We start from the raw sequence: 21211 nt of genomic DNA, 5'->3' as shown, positions 1-21211 counted from the left end.
CACATCACCATGTGATTTAACACCAATATTCACATTTGTATGTGATTAACACCCACAGTTCACATCGTCATGTGGCCAACACCCAAAGGGTCTACTAGAGTCAATAATCTAGTTAACATCGCTATGTGATTAACACCCAAAGAGTACTAAGGTGTGATCATGTTTTGCTCTTGAGAGAAGTTTAGTCAACGGGTCTGTCACATTCAGAGCCGTATGTATTTTGCAAATATTCTATGTCTACAATGCTCTACATGGAGCTACTCTAGATAATTGCTCCCACTTTCTATATGTATCCAGATTGAGACTTCGAGTCATCTGGATCGGTGTAAAAGCTTGCATCAATGTAACTCTTTACGACGAGCTCTTTTATCACCTCCATAATCGGGAAATATTTCCTTAGTCCTCATTAAGGGTAATCTTGGCCGCTGTCCAGTGATCTACTCCTAGATCAAAATTGTACTCCCTTGCCAAACTCAGGGCAGGGTACACAATAGGTCTGATACACAGCACATCATACTTTATAGAACCTATGACTGTGGCATAGGGAATGAATTTCATTCTCTTTCTATTTTCTGCCGTGGTCGGCTTTGAGTCTTACTCAACTTTATACCTTGTAATACAGGGAAGAACCCTTTCTTTGACTGATCCATTTTGAACTTCTTCAAAACTTTTACCAAGGTATGTGCTTTTGTGAAAGTCAAATTAAGCGTCTTGATCTATCTCTATAGATCTTGATGCCCAATATGTAAGCAGCTTCACCGAGGTCTTTCATTGAAAAACTCTTATTCAAGTATCCCTTTATGCTATCCAGATATTCTATATTATTTCCAATCAAAAATATGTCATCCACATATAATATTAGAAATGCTACAGAGCTCCCACTCACTTTCTTGTAAATACAGGCTTCACCGCAAGTCTGTATAAAACTATATGCTTTGATCAACTCATCAAAGCGTATATTCCAACTCCGAGATGCTTGCACCAGTCCATAGATGGATCGCTGGAGCTTGTACACCTTGTTAGTACCTTTAGGATTAACAAAACCTTCTGGTTGCATCATATACAACTCTTCTTTAAAAAATATCCATTTAAGGAATGCAGTTTTGACATCGATTTGCCAGATTTCATCAAATGTGGCAATTGCTAACATGATTCGAACAGACTTAAGCATCGCTACGGGTTAGAAAGTCTCATCATAGTCAACTCCTTGAACTTTGTCGAAAACCTTTTTCCGACAAGTCGAGCTTTTGTAGATAGTAACATTACTATCAATCTACTTATTCCTCTTGAAGATCCATTTATTTTCCATGGCTTGTCGATCATCGGGCAAATCCACCAAAGTCCTCACTTTTTCTCATACATGGATCCTATCTCAGATTTCATGGCCTCAAGCCATTTCGCGGGATCTGGGGTCGTCATCACTTCCTCATAGTTCGTCGGTTCATCATGGTCTATTAACATGATTTTTAGAATAGGATCGCCGTACCACTCTGGTGCGGACCGTACTCTGGAAGACCTACGAGTTTATGTAGTAACTTGATCTGAAGTTTCGTGATCATAATCATTAGCTTCCTCACTAATTGGTGTAGGAATCACTGGAACTGATTTCTGTGATGAACTAGTTTCCAATTTGGGAGAAGGTACAATTACCTTATCAAGATCTACTTTCCTCCCACTCACTTCTTTCGAGAGAAACTCCTTCTCTAGAAAGGATCCATTTTAGCAACAAAGATTTTGCCTTTGGATCTATGATAAAAGGTGTACCCAACAATTTCCTTTGGGTATCCTATGAAGATGCACTTCACCGATTTGGGTTCGAGCTTATCAGGTTGAAGCTTTTTCACTTAAGAATCGCAGCCCCAAATTTTAAGAAACGAAAACTTTGGTTTCTTGCCAAACCACAGTTCATAAGGCGTCGTCTCAATGGATTTCGATGCTGCCCTATTTAACGTGAATGCAGCTATCTCTAATGCATAACCCCAAAATGACAGTGGTAAATCGGTAAGATACATCATAGATCGCACCATATCCAATAAAGTGCGGTTAGGATGTTCGGACACACCATCACGCTATGGTGTTCCATGTGACGTGAGCTTGTGAAACTATTCTACATTGTTTTAAATGAAGGCCAAACTTGTAACTTAAATATTCTCCTCTATGATAAGATTGTAGAAACTTTATTTTCTTGTTACGATGATTCTCCACTTCACTCTGAGATTCTTTGAACTTTTCAAATGTTTCAAACTTGTGTTTCATTAAGTAGATATACCCATATCTGCTCAAATCATCTGCGAAGGTCAGAAAATAACGATACCCGCCACGAGCATCAACACTCATTGGACTGCATACATCGGTATGTCTTATTTCCAATAAGTCACTAGCTCGTTCCAATGTTCCGGAGAATGGAGTTTTAGTCATCTTGCCCATAAGGCACGGTTCGCAAGCATCAAATTATTCATAGTCAAGTGATTCCAAAAGTCCATCTTTATGGAGTTTCTTCATGCGTTTTACACCGATATGACCCAAACGAGAGTGCCACAAATATGTTGCATTATCATTATCAACATTGCATCTTTTGGCATCAATATTATGAATATGTGTATCACTACGATCAAGATTCAATAAACCATCAACATTGGGTGGATGACCATAGATGGTTTTATTCATGTAAACAGAATAACAATTTATTCTCTGTCTCAGATGAATAATCGTATCGCAATAAACATGATCTAATCATATTTATGCTCAACACAAACACCAAATAACATTTATTTAGGTTCAACACTAACCTTGAAAGTATAGGGAGTTTGCGATGATGATCATATCAATCTTGGAACCACTTCCAACACACATCATCACTTCACCCTCAACTAGTCTCTGTTTATTCTGTAACTCCTGTTTCGAGTTACTAATCTTAGCAACCGAACAAGTATCAAATACCCAGGGGCTACTATAAACACTAGTAAGGTACACATCAATAACCTGTATATAAAATATACCCTTGTTCACTTTGCCATCCTTCTTATCTACCAAATATTCAGGGCATTTCCACTTCCAGTGAACATTTCCTTTGCAGTAGAAGCACTCAGTTTCAGGCTTTGGTCCAGCTTTGGGCTTCTTCACGGGAGTGAAAACTTGCTTGTCATTCTACTTGAAGTTCCCTTTCTTTCCCTTTGACCTTTTCTTGAAACTAGTGGTCTTGTCAATCATCAACACTTGATGCTCTTTCTTGATTTCTACCTTCATCGATTTCAACATCACGAAGAGCTCGGGAATCGTTTTCGTCATCCCTTGGATACTATAGTTCATCATGAAGTTTCAGTAACTTGGTGATGGTGACTAGAGAACTCTGTCAATCACTATTTTTTCTGGAAGATTAACTCCCACATGATTCAATTGATTATAGTACCCAGACAATCCGAGCACATGCTCACTGCTTGAGCTATTCTCCTCCATCTTTTAGCTATAGAACTTGTTGGAGACTCCATATCTCTCATATGGTCCATGACGTTCAAAACGTCTTTGAAGTCCCGATTCTAAGCCGTTAAGCACGGTGCACTAAACTATCAAGTAGTCATCATATTGAGCTAGCCAAACGTTCATAATGTCTGCATCAGCTCCTGCAATAGGTATGTCACCAAGCGGTGCATCAAGGACATAATTCTTCTGTGCAGAATGAGGATAAACCTCAGATCTCGGACCCAGTCCGCATCATTGCTACTATCATCTTTCAATTTAGTTTTCTCTAGGAACACATATAAAAACATAGGGAAGGAACAATGCGAGCTATTGATCTACAAAATTATTTGCAAAATACTATCAGGACTAAGTTCATGATAAATTAAAGTTCAATTAATCATATTACTTAAGAACTCCCACTTAGATAGACATCCCTCTAATCATCTAAGTGATCATGTGATCGAAATAACTAAACCATGTCCGATCATCACGTGAGATGGAGTAGTTTTCAATGGTGAACATCACTATGTTGATCATATCTACTATAAGATTCACGTTCGACCTTTCGGTCTCAGTGCTCTGAGGCCATATCTACATATTCTAGGCTCGTCAAGTTTAACCCGAGTATTCTGCATGTGCAAAACTGGCTTGCACCCGTTGTATGTGAACATAGAGCTTATCACACCCGATCATCATGTGGTGTCTCGGCACGAAGAACTATAGCAACGGTGCATACTTAGGGAGAACGCTTATACCTTGAAATTTAGTAAGGGATCGTCTTATAATGCTACCGTCGTACTAAGCAAAATAAGATGCATAAAAGATGAACATCACATGTAATCAAAATATGTGACATGATATGGCCATCATCATCTTGTGCTCATGATCTCCATCACCGAAGCATCATCATGATCTCCAACGTCACCGGCGTGACACCTTGATCTCCATCATAGTGTCGTTGTCGTATCGCCAACTATTGTTACTAAGACTATTGCTACCGCATAGTGATAAAGTAAAACAATTACATGGCGATTGCATTGCATACAATAAAGCGACAACCATATGGCTCCTGCCAGTTGTCGATAACTTTGTGACAGAACATGATCATCTCATACAACAATTTATATCATATCATGCTTGACCATATCACATCACAGCAAGCCTACAAAAACAAGTTAGACGTCCTCTACTTTGTTGTTACAAGTTTTACGTGGCTTCTATAGGCTTCTAGTAAGAACCGTTCTTACCTATGCATCAAAACCACAACTATTTTTCGTCAAGTGTGTTGTTTTAACCTTCAACAAGGACCGAGTGTACCCACACTCGATTCAACTAAAATTGGAGAAACAGACACTCACCAGCCACCTATCTGCAAAGCACGTCGGTGGAACCACTCTCGCGTAAGCGTACGTGTAATGTCGGTATGAGCCGCTTCATCCAACAATACCGCGGAATCAAAGTATGACATGCTGGTAAGAAGTATGACTATTATCGCCCACAAATCTTTGTGTTGTACTCATGCATATAACATCTACGCATAGACCTGGCTCGGATGCCACTATTGGGGAACGCGTAATTTCAAAAAACTTCCTACGATCACGCAAGATCTATCTATGTGATGCATAGCAACGAGAGGGGAGAGTGTGTCCATGTACCTTCGTAGACCAAAAGCGGAAGCGTTATGACAACGCGGTTGATGTAGTCGTACGTCTTCATGATCCGAAGATCCAAGTACCGAACGTACGGCACCCCCGCGTTCAGCACACGTTCAGCTCGATAACGTCCCTCGTACTCTTGATCCAGTTGAGGCCGAGGGTGAGTTCCGTCAGCATGACAGCGTGGCGACGGTGATGATGATGCTACCGGCACAGGGCTTCGTCTAAGCTCCGCAACGGTATGATCGAGGTGTGTAACTGTGGAGGGGGCACCGCACACGGCTAAAAGATCAACTTGTGTTGTCTGTTGTGTCTTTGGGTGCCCCCTTCCCCACGTATATAAAGGAGGGAGGGAGGAAGAGGCCGGCCAAGAGGAGGCGCGCCCAAGGGGGGGATCCTACTACAAGTAGGTTTGGCTCCCCCCTTTCCTATTCCTATTAGGAGAAGGAGGAAGGAGGAGGAGAGAAGAAGGAAAAGGGGGGACCGGCCCCCCAAACCCTAAACCAATTCGGTTTGGGCCTGGGAGGCCGCGCCCCACCACTTGCCCGCTGCCTCCTATCTCCACTATGGCCCATTAAGGCCCATAGACTCCCCGGGGGGTTCCGATAACCTCGCGGTATTCCAAAAATTATCCGATACATTTTGGAACCCTGCCGGTGTCCGAATATAACCTTCCAATATATCAATCTTTATGTCTCGACCATTTCGAGACTCCTCGTCATGTCCGTGATCTCATCCTGGAATCCGAACAAACTTCGGTCGTCAAAAACACATAACTCATAATGCATAAACTTCGGCCTCAGGAGGGGCACCACTGGCCCGCTGCCTCTTATCTCCACTATGGCCCATTAAGGCCGATAGACACCCCGGGGGGTTCCGGTAACCTCCCGGTACTCCGAAAAATATCCGATACATTTCGGAACCCTTCTGGTGTCAGAATTGAAGGAAATTTGCCCTAGAGGCACTAATAAAGTTATTAAACCTTTCCTCATATCATGATAAATGTTTATTATTCATGCTAGAATTGTATTAACCGGAAACATGATACATGTGTGAATACATAGACAAACATAGTGTCACTAGTATGCCTCTACTTGACTAGCTCATTGATCAAAGATGGTTATGTTTCCTAACCATAGGCATGTGTTGTCATTTGATTAATGGGATCACATCATTAGGAGAATGATGTGATTGACTTGACCCATTCCGTTAGCTTAGCACTTGATCGTTTAGTATGTTGCTATTGCTTTCTTCATGACTTATACAAAGTTCCTGCAACTATAAGATTGTGCAACTTGTTGGAAATATGCCCTAGAGGCAATAATAAAAGCATTATTATTATATTTCCTTGTTCATGATAATTGTCTTTTATTCATGCTATAATTGTATCATCCGGAAATCGTAATACATGTGTGAATACATAGACCACAATACGTCCCTAGTAAGCCTCTAGTTGACTAGCTCGTGGGTCAACAGATAGTCATGGTTTCCTGACTATGGACATTAGATGTCGTTGACAACGGGATCACATCATTAGGAGAATGATGTGATGGACAAGACCCAATCCTAAGGATAGCACAAGATCGTGTAGTTCATTTTGCTAGAGCTTTTCCAATGTCAAGTATCTCTTCCTTAGACCATGAGATCGTGTAACTCTCGGATACCGTAGGAGTGCTTTGGGTGTACCAAACGTCACAACGTAACTGGGTGACTATAAAGGTGCACTAAAGGTATCTCCGAAAGTGTCTGTTGGGTTGACACGGATCGAGACTGGGATTTGTCACTCCGTATGACGGAGAGGTATATCTGGGCCCACTCGGTAATGCATCATCATAATGAGCTCAAAGTGACCAAGTGTTTGGTCACGGGATCATGCATTACGGTAAGAGTAAAGTGACTTGCCGGTAACGAGACTGAACGAGGTATTGGGATACCGACGATCGAGTCTCGGGCTTGTAACGTACCGATTGACAAAGGGAATAGTATACGGGGTTGCTTGAATCCTCGACATCATGGTTCATCCGATGACATCATCGAGGAGCATGTGGGAGCCAACATAGGTATCCAGATCCTACTGTTGGTTATTGATCGGAGAGCCGTCTCGGTCATGTCTGCGTGTCTCCCGAACCCGTAGGGTCTACACACTTAAGGTTCGGTGACGCTAGGGTTATTAGGAAGACTTGTATGTGATTACCGAATGTTGTTCGGAGTCCCAGATAAGATCCCGGACGTCACGAGGAGTTCCGGAAGGGTCCGGAGGTAAAGATTTATATATGGGAAGTTGTCATGCGGACACCGGAAAGTTTCGAGGGCATATCGGTATTATACCGGGGCCACCGGAGGGGTTCTGGGGGTCCACCAGGAGGGGCCACCCCTCTTGGTGGGCCACATGGGCCGCGTGGGGCAGGGCACCAGCCCCTAGAGGGCTGGGCGCGCCCCCCCTTGGGCCCATGCGCCTAGGGTTGGGGGGGGGAACCCTAGAGGGGGCGCCCCCTTTGCTTGGGGGGCAAGTCCCCCCTCCCTGGCCGCCGCCCCCCCCTCTAGATCCCATCTAGAGGGGCCGGCCCCCCTTGCCCCTTCCCCTATAAATAGAGGGGTGAGGGGAGGGCTACAACACACAACCCAAGGCGCAGCCCCTCCCCTCCCCAACACCTCTCCTCCGTCACGAGCTTGGCGAAGCCCTGCCGGAGTGCTGCTTCTCCACCAACACCACGCCGTCGTGCTACCATTGGAGCTGTCTTCCTCAACCTCTCCTTCCTCCTTGCTGGATCAAGACGGAGGAGACATCGTCCGTTCCGTACGTGTGTTGAACGTGGAGGTGTTGTCCATTTGGCACTTGGTCATCGGTGATCTGAATCACGTCGAGTACGACTCCATCATCACCCTTCCCTTGAACGCTTCCGCACGCGATATACAAGTGGTATGTAGATGCAAACTCACTCCCTTGACTCGTTGCTTAGATGAACTCATAGATGGATCTTGGTGAAACTGTAGGAAAATTTTTAATTTTCTGCAACGTTCCCCAACAGTGGCATCATGAGCTAGGTTTATGCGTAGTTCTCTATTGCACGAGTAGAACACAATTTTGTTGTGGGTGTAGATCTTGTCAACTTGCTTACTGCTACTAGTCTTATCTTGCTTCAGCGGTATTGTGGGATGAAGCGGCCCGGACCAACCTTACACGTACGCTTACGTGAGACCGGTTCCACCGACTGACATGCACTAGTTGCATATGGTGGCTGGCGGGTGTCTGTCTCTCCCACTTTAGTTGGAGCGGATTCGATGAAAAGGGTCCTTATGAAGGGTAAATAGAAGTTGACAAAATCACGTTGTGGTTATTCGTAGGTAAGAAAACGTTCTTGCTAGAACCCAATTGCAGCCACGTAAAAGATGCAACAACAATTAGAGGACGTCTAACTTGTTTTTGCAGCAATTGTCATGTGATGTGATATGGCCAGAAGTTGTGATGAATGATGAATGATATATTGTGATGTATGAGATCATGTTCTTGTAATAGGAATCACGACTTGCATGTCGATGAGTATGACAACCGGCAGGAGCCATAGGAGTTGTCTTTATTTTTTGTATGACCTGCGTGTCATTGAAGAACGCCATGTAAATTACTTTACTTTATTGCTAAACGCGTTAGCCATAGAAGTAGAAGTAGTCGTTGGCGTGACAACTTCATGAAGACACAATGATGGAGATCATGATGATGGAGATCATGGTGTCATGCCGGTGACGAAGATGATCATGGAGCCCCGAAGATGGAGATCGAAGGAGCTATATGATATTGGCCATATCATGTCACTACTATATAATTGCATGTGATGTTTATTATGTTTTATGCATCTTGTTTACTTAGAACGGCGGTAGTAAATAAGATGATCCCTTATAATAATTTCAAGAAAGTGTTCCCCCTAACTGTGCACCGTTGCTAAAGTTCGTCGTTTCGAAGCACCACGTGATGATCGGGTGTGATAGATCCTTACGTTCACATACAACGGGTGTAAGACATATTTACACATGCAGAACACTTAGGGTTAACTTGACGAGCCTAGCATGTACAGACATGGCCTCGCAACACAGAGACCGAAAGGTCGAACACGAGTCGTATGGAAGAAACGATCGACATGGAGATGTTCACCGACGATGACTAGTCCGTCTCACGTGATGATCGGACACGGCCTAGTCGACTCGGATCGTGTAACACTTAGATGACTAGAGGAATGTCTAATCTGAGTGGGAGTTCATTACAATAATTTGATTAGATGAACTTAATTATCATGAACTTAGTCTAAAACCTTTGCAAATATGTCTTGTAGATCAAATGGCCAACGCTCATGTCAACATGAACTTCAACGCGTTCCTAGAGAAAACCAAGCTGAAAGATGATGGCAGCAACTATACGGACTGGGTCCGGAACCTGAGGATCATCCTCATAGCTGCCAGGAAACAATATGTCCTAGAAGGACCGCTAGGTGACGCTCCCGTCCCAGAGAACCAAGACATTATGAATGCTTGACAGTCTCGCGCTGATGATTACTCCCTCGTTCAGTGCGGGCATGCTTTACAGCTTAGAACTGGGGCTCCAAAAGCGTTTTGAGCAACACGGAGCATTTGAGATGTTCGAGGAGCTGAAACTAGTTTTCCAAGCTCATGCCCGGGTTGAGAGATATGAAGTCTCCGACAAGTTCTATAGTTGTAAGATGGAGGAAAATAGTTCTGTCAGTGAGCATATACTCAAAATGTCTGGGTTGCACAACCGCCTGTCCCAGCTGGACATTAACCTCCCGGATGAGGCGGTCATTGACAGAATCCTTCAGTCGCTCCCACCAAGCTACAAGAGCTTTGTGATGAACTGCAATATGCAGGGGATGGTGAAGACCATTCCTGAAGTATTTTCAATGCTGAAGTCAGCAGAGGTTGAAATCAAGAAAGAACATCAAGTGTTGATGGTCAATAAGACCACTAAGTTCAAGAAGGGCAAGGGTAAGAAGAACTTCAAGAAGGACGGCAAAGATGTTGCCGCGCCCGGTAAGCCAGTTGCCGGGAAGAAGTCAAAGAATGGACCCAAGCCTGAAACTGAGTGCTTTTATTGCAAGGGGAAGGGTCACTGGAAGCGGAACTGCCCCAAATACTTAGCAGACAAGAAGGCCGGCAACACTAAAGGTATATTTGATATACATGTAATTGATGTGTACCTTACCAGTACTCGTAGTAACTCCTGGGTATTTGATACCGGTGCCGTTGCTCACATTTGTAACTCACAGCAGGAGCTGCGGAATAAGCGGAGACTGGCGAAGGACGAGGTGACGATGCGCGTCGGGAATGGTTCCAAGGTCGATGTGATCGCCGTCGGCACGCTACCTCTACATTTACCTACGGGATTAGTTTTAAACCTCAATAATTGTTATTTAGTGCCAAGTTTGAGCATGAACATTGTATCTGGATCTCGTTTAATACGAGATGGCTACTCATTTAAATCCGAGAATAATGGTTGTTCTATTTATATGAGAGATATGTTTTATGGTCATGCCCCGATGGTCAATGGTTTATTCTTAATGAATCTCGAACGTAATGTTACACATATTCATAGCGTGAATACCAAAAGATGTAAAGTTGATAACGATAGTCCCACATACTTGTGGCACTGCCGCCTTGGTCACATTGGTGTCAAGCGCATGAAGAAGCTCCATGCTGATGGACTTTTAGAGTCTCTCGATTATGAATCATTTGACACATGCGAACCATGCCTCATGGGCAAAATGACCAAGACCCCGTTCTCCGGAACAATGGAGCGAGCAACCAACTTGTTGGAAATCATACATACCGATGTGTGCGGTCCAATGAGCGTTGAGGCTCGCGGAGGATATCGTTATGTTCTCACTCTCACTGATGACTTGAGTAGATATGGGTATGTCTACTTGATGAAACACAAGTCTGAGACCTTTGAAAAGTTCAAGGAATTTCAGAATGAAGTAGAGAATCAACGTGACCGAAAGATAAAATTCTTACGATCGGATCGTGGAGGAGAATATTTAAGTCACGAATTTGGTACACACTTAAGAAAATGTGGAATCGTTTCACAACTCACGCCGCCTGGAACACCTCAGCGTAACGGTGTGTCCGAACGTCGTAATCGCACTCTATTGGATATGGTGCGATCTATGATGTCTCTTACCGATTTACCGCTATCATTTTGGGGATACGCTCTAGAGACAGCTACATTCACTTTAAATAGGGCACCGTCTAAATCCGTTGAGACGACACCGTATGAATTATGGTTTGGGAAGAAACCTAAGCTGTCGTTTCTAAAAGTTTGGGGATGCGATGCTTATGTCAAGAAACTTCAACCTGAAAAGCTCGAACCCAAGTCGGAAAAATGCGTCTTCATAGGATACCCTAAAGAAACCATTGGGTATACCTTCTACTTAAGATCCGAGGGCAAGATCTTTGTTGCCAAGAACGGATCCTTTCTGGAAAAAGAGTTTCTCTCGAAAGAAGTAAGTGGGAGGAAAGTAGAACTCGATGAAGTACTACCTCTTGAACGGGATAGTAGTGCAGCTCAGGAAAATGTTCCTGTGATGCCTACACCAACTGAAGAGGAAAATAATGATGATGATCAAGGTACTTCAGATCAAGTTGCTACTGAACTTCGTAGGTCCACAAGGACACGTTCCGCACCAGAGTGGTACGGCAACCCTGTCCTGGAAATCATGTTGTTGGACAACGGTGAACCTTCGAACTATGAAGAAGCAATGGCGGGCCCAGATTCCAACAAATGGCTAGAAGCCATGAAATCGAGATAGAATCCATGTATGAAAACAAAGTATGGACTTTGACTGACTTGCCCGATGATCGGCGAGCGATAGAAAACAAATGGATCTTTAAGAAGAAGACGGACGCGGATGGAAATGTCACCATCTATAAAGCTCGACTTGTCGCTAAGGGTTATCGGCAAGTTCAAGGGATTGACTACGATGAGACTTTCTCTCCCGTAGCGAAGCTTAAGTCCGTCCGAATCATGTTAGCAATTGCCGCATACTATGATTATGAGATATGGCAGATGGACGTCAAAACGGCATTCCTTAACGGGCATCTTAAGGAAGAACTGTATATGATGCAGCCGGAGGGTTTTGTCGATCCTAAGAATGCTAACAAAGTATGCAAGCTCCAGCGATCCATTTATGGGCTGGTGCAAGCATCTCGGAGTTGGAACATTCGCTTTGATGAGATGATCAAAGCGTTTGGGTTTATGCAGACTTATGGAGAAGCCTGCGTTTACAAGAAAGTGAGTGGGAGCTCTGTAGCATTTCTCATATTATATGTAGATGACATACTTTTGATGGGAAATGATATAGAACTTTTGGACAGCATTAAGGCCTACTTGAATAAGTGTTTTTCAATGAAGGACCTTGGAGAAGCTGCTTATATATTAGGCATCAAGATCTATAGAGATAGATCGAGACGCCTCATAGGTCTTTCACAAAGCACATACCTTGATAAGATTTTGAAGAAGTTCAAAATGGATCAGTCCAAGAAGGGGTTCTTGCCTGTATTGCAAGGTGTGAGATTGAGCTCGGCTCAATGCCCGACCACGGCAAAAGATAAAGAAGAGATGAGTGTCATCCCCTATGCTTCAGCCATAGGATCTATTATGTATGCCATGCTGTGTACCAGACCTGATGTAAACCTTGCCGTAAGTTTGGTAGGAAGGTACCAAAGTAATCCCGGCAAGGAACACTGGACAGCGGTCAAGAATATCCTGAAGTACCTGAAAAGGACAAAGGACATGTTTCTCGTTTATGGAGGTGACGAAGAGCTCGTCGTAAAGGGTTACGTCGACGCTAGCTTCGACACAGATCTGGATGACTCTAAGTCACAAACTGGATACGTGTATATGTTGAATGGTGGAGCAGTAAGCTGGTGCAGCTGCAAGCAGAGCGTCGTGGCGGGATCTACATGTGAAGCGAAGTACATGGCAGCCTCGGAGGCAGCGCATGAAGCTATTTGGGTGAAGGAGTTCATCACCGACCTAGGAGTCATACCCAATGCGTCGGGGCCGATCAAACTCTTCTGTGACAACACTGGAGCTATTGCCCTTGCCAAGGAGCCCAGGTTTCACAAGAAGACCAGGCACATCAAGCGTCGTTTCAACTCCATCCGTGAAAATGTTCAAGATGGAGACATAGATATTTGCAAAGTACATACGGATCTGAATGTAGCAGATCCGCTGACTAAACCTCTCTCGCGAGCAAAACATGATCAACACCAGAACTCTATGGGTGTTCGATTCATCACAATGTAACTAGATTATTGACTCTAGTGCAAGTGGGAGACTGTTGGAAATATGCCCTAGAGGCAATAATAAAAGCATTATTATTATATTTCCTTGTTCATGATAATTGTCTTTTATTCATGCTATAATTGTATTATCCGGAAATCGTAATACACGTGTGAATACATAGACCACAATACGTCCCTAGTAAGCCTCTAGTTGACTAGCTCGTTGGTCAACAGATAGTCATGGTTTCCTGACTATGGACATTAGATGTCGTTGACAACGGGATCACATCATTAGGAGAATGATGTGATGGACAAGACCCAATCCTAAGCATAGCACAAGATCCTGTAGTTCGTTTTGCTAGAGCTTTTCCAATGTCAAGTATCTCTTCCTTAGACCATGAGATCGTGTAACTCCCGGATACCGTAGGAGTGCTTTGGGTGTACCAAACGTCACAACGTAACTGGGTGACTATAAAGGTGCACTACAGGTATCTCCGAAAGTGTCTGTTGGGTTGACACGGATCGAGACTGGGATTTGTCACTCCGTATGACGGAGAGGTATCTCTGGGCCCACTCGGTAATGCATCATCATAATGAGCTCAAAGTGACCAAGTGTTTGGTCACGGGATCATGCATTACGGTACGAGTAAAGTGACTTGCCGGTAACGAGACTGAACGAGGTATTGGGATACCGACGATCGAGTCTCGGGCTTGTAACGTACAGATTGACAAAGGGAATAGTATACGGGGTTGCTTGAATCCTCGACATCGTGGTTCATCCGATGACATCATCGAGGAGCATGTGGGAGCCAACATGGGTATCCAGATCCCGCTGTTGGTTATTGAACGCTTCCGCACTTGGTCATCGGTGATCTGAATCACGTCGAGTACGACTCCATCATCACCCTTCCCTTGAACGCTTCCGCACGCGATATACAAGTGGTATGTAGATGCAAACTCACTCCCTTGACTCGTTGCTTAGATGAACTCATAGATGGATCTTGGTGAAACCGTAGGAAAAATTTTAATTTTCTGCAACGTTCCCCAACACAACTCCCGTTTACCAGAGGAACACTTTGTGTGCTACCAAACGTTACAACGTAACTGGGTGATTATAAACGTGCTCTACAGGTGTCTCCAAAGGTACATGTTGAGTTGGCATAATTCGAGATTAGGTTTTGTCACTCCGATTGTCGGAGAGGTATCTCTGGGCCTTCTCGATAATACTCATCACCTAAGCCTTGCAAGCATTGTAACTAATGAGTTAGTTATGAAATGATGTATTACGGAACGAGTAAAGAGACTTGCCGGCAACGAGATTGAACTAGGTATTGGATACCGACGATCGAATCTCGGGCAAGTAACATACCGATGACAAAGGGAACAACGTATGTTGTTATGCGGTTTGACCGATAAAGATCTTCGTAGAATATGTACGAACCAATATGAACATCCAGGTTCCACTATTGGTTATTGACCGAGAATAGTTCTAGGTCATGTCTACATAGTTCTCGAACCCGTAGGGTCCGCACACTTAACGTTACGATGACAGTTTTATTATGAGTTTATAAGTTTTGATGTACCGAAGGTTGTTCGGAGTCCCGGATGTGATCACGGACATGACGAGGAGTCTCGAAATGGTCGAGACATAAAGATTGATATATTGGATGACTATATTCGGACACCGGAAGTGTTCCGGGTGTTTTCGGAGAAAAACCGGAGTGCCGGAGGGTTACCGGAACCCCCCCGGGAACTAATGGGCCTTGTTGGGCCCTAGTGGAGAGAGAGAGAGGGGCCGGCCAGGGCAAGAGGCGCGCCCCCTCCCCTTGAGTCCGAATAGGACAAGGAAGGGGGGGGGCGCCCCCCTTGCCTTTCCCGTCTCCCACTCCTTCCTTCCCCTCCTTCTTGGAATAGGAAAGGGAGGGGGCAAACCTACTTGGAGTAGGTTTCCCCCTCCTAGGGCGCGCCTCCCCCTTGGCTGGCCCCTCCTCCTCTCCCCTTTTATATACGGGGGAGGGGGGCACCCCATAGACACACAAGTTGATCTACGGATCGTTCCTTAGCCGTGTGCGGTGGCCCCCTCCACCATATTTCACCTCGGTCATATCATCGCGGAGTTTAGGCGAAGCCCTGCGCCGGTAGAACATCATCATCGTCACCACGCCGTCGTGCTGACGGAACTCATCCCTGACGCTTTGCTGGATTGGAGCCCGGGGGACGCCATCGAGCTGGACGTGTGCTGAACACGGAGGTGCCGTACGTTCGGTGCTTGGATCGGTCGAATCATGAAGACGTACGACTACATCAACCGCGTTGTCATAACGCTTCCGCTTGACGGTCTACGAGGGTACATAGACAATACTCTCCCCTCTCGTTGCTATGTCATCACCATGATCTTGCGTGTGCGTAGGAATTTTTTTGAAATTACTACGTTCCCCAACACGAATATAACCTTCCAATATATCAATCTTTATGGCTTCACCATTTCTAGATTCCTTGTCACGTCCGTGATCTCATCTAGGACTCCGAACAAACTTCGGTCATCAAAAACACATAACTCATAATACAAATCGTCATCGAAATTTAAGCGTGCGGACCCTACGGGTTCAAGAACTATGTAGACATGACCGAGACACATCTCCGGTCAATAACCAATGGCGGAACCTGGATGCTCATATTGGTTCCTTATTCTTCGAAGATCTTTATCGGTCAAACCGCATAACAACATACGTTGTTCCCTTTGTCCTCGGTATGTTACTTGCCCGAGATTCGATTGTCGGTATCTTAATACCTAGTTCAATCTCGTTATCGGAAAGTATCTTTACTCGTTCCGTAATACTTCATCCCGCAACTAACTCATTAGTCACAATGCTTGCAAGGCTTATAGTGATGAGTATTACCGAGAGGGCCCAGAGATACCTCTCCGAAACACGGAGTGACAAATCCTAATCTTGATCTATGCCAACCCAACAAACACCTTCGGAGACACCTGTAGAGTATCTTTATAATCACCCATTTACGTTGTGACGTTTGATAGCACACAAGGTGTTCCTCCAGTATTCGGGAGTTGCGTAATCTCATAGTCTGAGGAACTTGTATAAATCATGAAGAAAGCAGTAGCAATGAAACTGACACGATCATAATGCTAGGCTAACGGATGGGCCATGTCCATCACATCATTCTCCTAATGATGTGATCATGTTCATCAAATTACAACAGATGTCTATGGTTAGGAAACATAACCATCTTTGACAAACGAGCTAGTCAAGTAGAGGCATACTAGGGACAATATGTTTTATCTATGTATTCACACATGTACTAAGTTTCCAGTTGATACAATTCTAGCATGAATAATAAACATCTATCATGAATTAAAGAAACAAATAATAACTTTATTATTGCCTCTAGGGCACATCTCCTTCACAAACCGCCCGTTTTTATTAGGTTTTCCTCGGTTTATTTTTTTAGGTCGGTTTAGTTATATAACGAACGTTCGTTCGTTTTGATCTGTTGGTGAACAAGTTCATTCGTTTAGTTCTGCTAACGAACGTTCACGCGGTAGATTTTTCTTTTTAGTTTTATTTTTGTCCAGGGACCTATCCGCGAATAGTTTTCTCTCGATTTAGCCCCTGATCTTAAAACTAGCGTAACTTTTTGCTCGTTAGTCCAAATTAGATGAAACCAGCGCCTAAATCTTCATAACGATCTGTTCTTTCCAGTTAACCAACTTGAACATGATTTTGACACTGTAAAATTTGACTTTAGTTCAGATTAGTAAACGATCTTGTTTCGTTCGTATCTCGAGTTTCGTTTCTCCGTTTGAGTTGTTTCTTTTTGCAAATCGTAGCTAATCACATGTACCTACTGCTAAGATCTAATCCACATGATAATAATGCTATTAGGCTTTGTTTTCTATTTAGTTTAGCCATTTGCGTGTTTCGTGTTTGATTTGGATCTTTTCTCGTTTTCTCGTTGTTTCGTTTGAGTCCTTGCTTATGTATACTGCTATTTGTCTGCGCTAGATCATCCGGAGTGTGAAGCTTGTTACTACGAATCCCTAGAGTTTGCAGATCGTAAGCAAGGCAAGTTACACTTTGATCATACTTTTCTATACCCTGTTTTTACTATGCATTGTATTGATCCTCAAATATTTGCATGAGTAGGATTGGGAACATGTGGTTTGGTTGTAGTATTATGAGGTAGGAACCTAATACCTTTTGATCACCCCGGGAATATACATTATGCTTTATTATTGCTTAGCCATGCTCATTGACGGGGATTGGATCGTGATTCACATGGAAGTTATGAGAGTTATTAATTTTGGATAACATTAAGGTGGCAACTTTAATACACATCTAGGTGGATTGGCTAGGGCACCTGGGGAACCCAGTGTTGTCCAAATCCTGGGGTATTCGTGTGATTTTTCCTCGGTTCGCCACCCAGGCTCAAAGGGATCATATGATATTTCATGACTACAAACTTCCGTGTGCGGCCACAAGCCATTATGGGCTTTGGCATAGTTGAGTAAGTTGTATGAGCTCTCGAAGAGGCGGACTAGCAGATGTAGAGGGAAAGTAGGTGTACCGGTCCGCCCGGAGTAGAGAGTTAATGCTTCAGAAAGACCATGTCTTGATCTTCCGATCATGGATGCGGTCGAGTCTTGTGTGGAAAAGTGCGCAACCTCTGTAGAGTGTATAAACTAATCATGGTTACCCGTGTCCCCGGCTATGGACGTATTGAGTATCTGGAATTGGATATTATTGTTGATCTCATCACTCTTTAATTAATTGAATTGGGTTTAATCATGATATTATTTAATTGGGATTTGAGTTGGGGAAACCTTCTCAATTATTGGAGCAACTTGGGAGTAGTTAAATAAATTCATTCCTTTGTTGTAGGGAAAAACTATCTTTATGTAAAATCATAAACTTAGAGGCTCCACCAGCCAAATATTGCATGTAGATATAGTTCTTGCATTCATTGCTTTACAGTGTAACTCTGCCAGCATATTCAATGTGCTGACCTACACGGATGTAACGTCTCATGTTGCAGACTACTCAGACGACGAATAAGATGTGATAGGTCGTTGTCTTGCACTCAGCTATGCCATTGGAGTTGATGGACTCATTTACTGTCGGTGTCAAAACCGGCTGATCTCGGATCGGGGGTCCCGATCTATGCGTCTTAGGCTGATGGTAACAGGAAGCGAGGGACACAATGTTTACCCAGGTTCGGGCCCTCTCGATGGAGGTAAAACCCTACTTCCTGCTTGATTAATATTGAAGATATGAGTAGTACAAGAGTAGATCTACCACGAGATCGCAGAGGCTAAACCCTAGGAGCTAGCCTATGATGATTATGATTGTGATTGTGATCGGCCTTCTAAGGACCAACCTCTCCGGTTTATATACACACCGGAGAGGGCTAGGGTTTACATGGAGTCGGTTACAAGGAAGGAAATACAATATCCGGATCACCAAGTTTGTCTTCCACGCAAAGGAGAGTCCTATCCGGACACAGAACGGAGTCTTGAGTCTTGTATCTTCACGCTTCAATAGTCCGGACGATGTATACAGTCCGGCTGTCCGGATACCCCCTAATCCAGGACTCCCTCAGTAGCCCGTGAACCAGGCTTCAATGAAGATGAGTCCGGCACACAGTCTTATCTTCGACAGACACAAGGCGGGTTCCTTCTCCGAATACTCCAAGGTAATTATCGAACACTTCAACCGTGTCCGGATCCGCAAAATGATCTTCATATACCGCCGTAGAGAGAATGATATTTCACAAATGCAATCTACTGACAAATTTTTTAGACAACGTGACATGTCATTGCGGTCGGGTCATTATTCGAACCATTTTCCTACAACCAGCCACAGCGCATATTGTGAGGCTGTTTCCTTGACACGTCTTGTCAAAGCAGATATCGTGTCCCCTTATCACGGGATTCTCATCAATACGGGTATGGGTAATCCCACTATGCCATCAATCGTGGCGCTTGGGAAGTAAGCGATTCTCAACGGGCGAGTGAGGAGGCGCACCGCTTTCGTCGCCTCTATAAAGGGATAAGAGTTACCCATTTTTACCCACGCCTTCTTCCTCCTTTGACCACTCTTGCCCTCTCGAGCTCCAGCACCGTAGCCCAAGTCTTCTCCGCGCGGATATGTCCAGATCAGGAGGCAAGTGGGTGTCTTCCACCGTGAAGGAGAAGCACATCACAAATCTTCGGGCGGCCGGATACTTGGCCGCAGACATAGCGCACCGGCTACCAGACAACGGGGAGGTCATTCCCACCCTGGGGCCCCATGAGAGGGTCGTGTTTCTCGCCCACTTCGTCCGTGGACTGGGGTTTCCACTTCACCCCTTCGTCTGCGGGCTCATGTTCTACTATGGGCTAGATTTCCATGATCTAGCCCCGAATTTCGTCCTCAACATCTCAGCGTTTATCGTCGTGTGCGAGGCCTTCCTCCGCATCAAGCCTCACTTCAACTTGTGGCTGCAAATCTTCTACGTGAAGCCGAAGATCGTGAGCGGCCAGCAAGCGGAGTGCGGAGGGGCCATGGTGGGCAAGATGCCTAACGTCACCTGGCTTGACATCTCCTTTGCGGAAACCGTGAAGGGGTGACAGTCGGGGTGGTTCTACATCACCGAGCCGCGTGGCACCAACTGGGCGGCGGCCCCCGAGTTCCTATCCGGAACCCCCATGCGGCTCACCTCCTGGGAAAAGAAGGGCCTGTCCTGGGGCGAATCTACAAAGCTGACCGGACTCCAGACCTGCATCAAGAGCATGAAGGACAAGAACATCAAGCTTGTCAACGTGATCCAGGTCATGCTCGTTCGCCGGATTCTCCCATGCCAAAGGCGGGCATTTAATCTGTGGGAGTTCATCCCAGCCGAACACCAGACGCTTCGGAGGCTCCATGGCATGACGCACAAAGACGCATGGAAGGCGCTGTTCAAGGCCTCCGAAGTACCTCCTCCCACATCCGAGGACCGTGGGCTCCACGTCGCGCGGCCTCCTAGTTAGGTGAGTTTTCAGGCTACCACCGGATTCGGTTCTTCCAAATATATTCATGGGGGAGTCTTAAGTAATTGTGCATATTTGTACAGGATTATGTGGAGACAACAGAGGAGATTGACTGTCCGGCTCCGCTGCCAGAAGGCCCAGCTGATGCTCTCCTGATGGAGATGCTAGTCCCAGCGCCCTACAAGGTGCCGGAGAAGAAGGCCGAAAAGAAGGCCCCGGGGATCTGAAAGGGTCTCCGGCGTAAGGTTGTGCCGGAAGCCTCGTCCGAAGATGACGAGGCACACTCCTCCCCCAAAGGGGGGAAGAAGAAGAAGAAGGGACCACCCCACCCGGAGAGGGTGAGGGGCCCGAGAAGGCGGACCAGGGGACCGGGAAAGGCCCTCGGTGCAAGGCCGTCATACCCACGTCGTCTGACAACGACAACAAGACAGATTCCTCCCGCGGAGGCGGGGGGAAGCAAGAAGAAACTCTACCTCCCCGCACTAGGGAGGAGAAAAAGAGGAAAGCTGCCCCGGAGGGGGAGGCTGGGACGTCCAAGAAGGGAAAGGTGTCCCTTCCGGACTACTCCGCCACGGCCGCCCATAGCAAGGAGGGGTGGCTGCCCAGGGGGAAGCCCCTAGCGCGATCGTAAGTATCCACACTCTATCATGACTTTACTTCACAGTCTTTTTATAACACCGAACATATATGCAGTCCGGCCAGGGTTCATGCCGAGGTATCTTCTTTGGATGGGTCCGTGAGCGATTTAGCGATGAACTCGCTCCCGACGGCCACTACTCCT

The sequence above is a fragment of the Triticum aestivum genome, chromosome 4B (genome assembly GCF_018294505.1).
Source record: "Triticum aestivum cultivar Chinese Spring chromosome 4B, IWGSC CS RefSeq v2.1, whole genome shotgun sequence".
Lineage (NCBI taxonomy): Eukaryota > Viridiplantae > Streptophyta > Magnoliopsida > Poales > Poaceae > Triticum > Triticum aestivum.
This window is presented reverse-complemented; position numbering follows the sequence as displayed.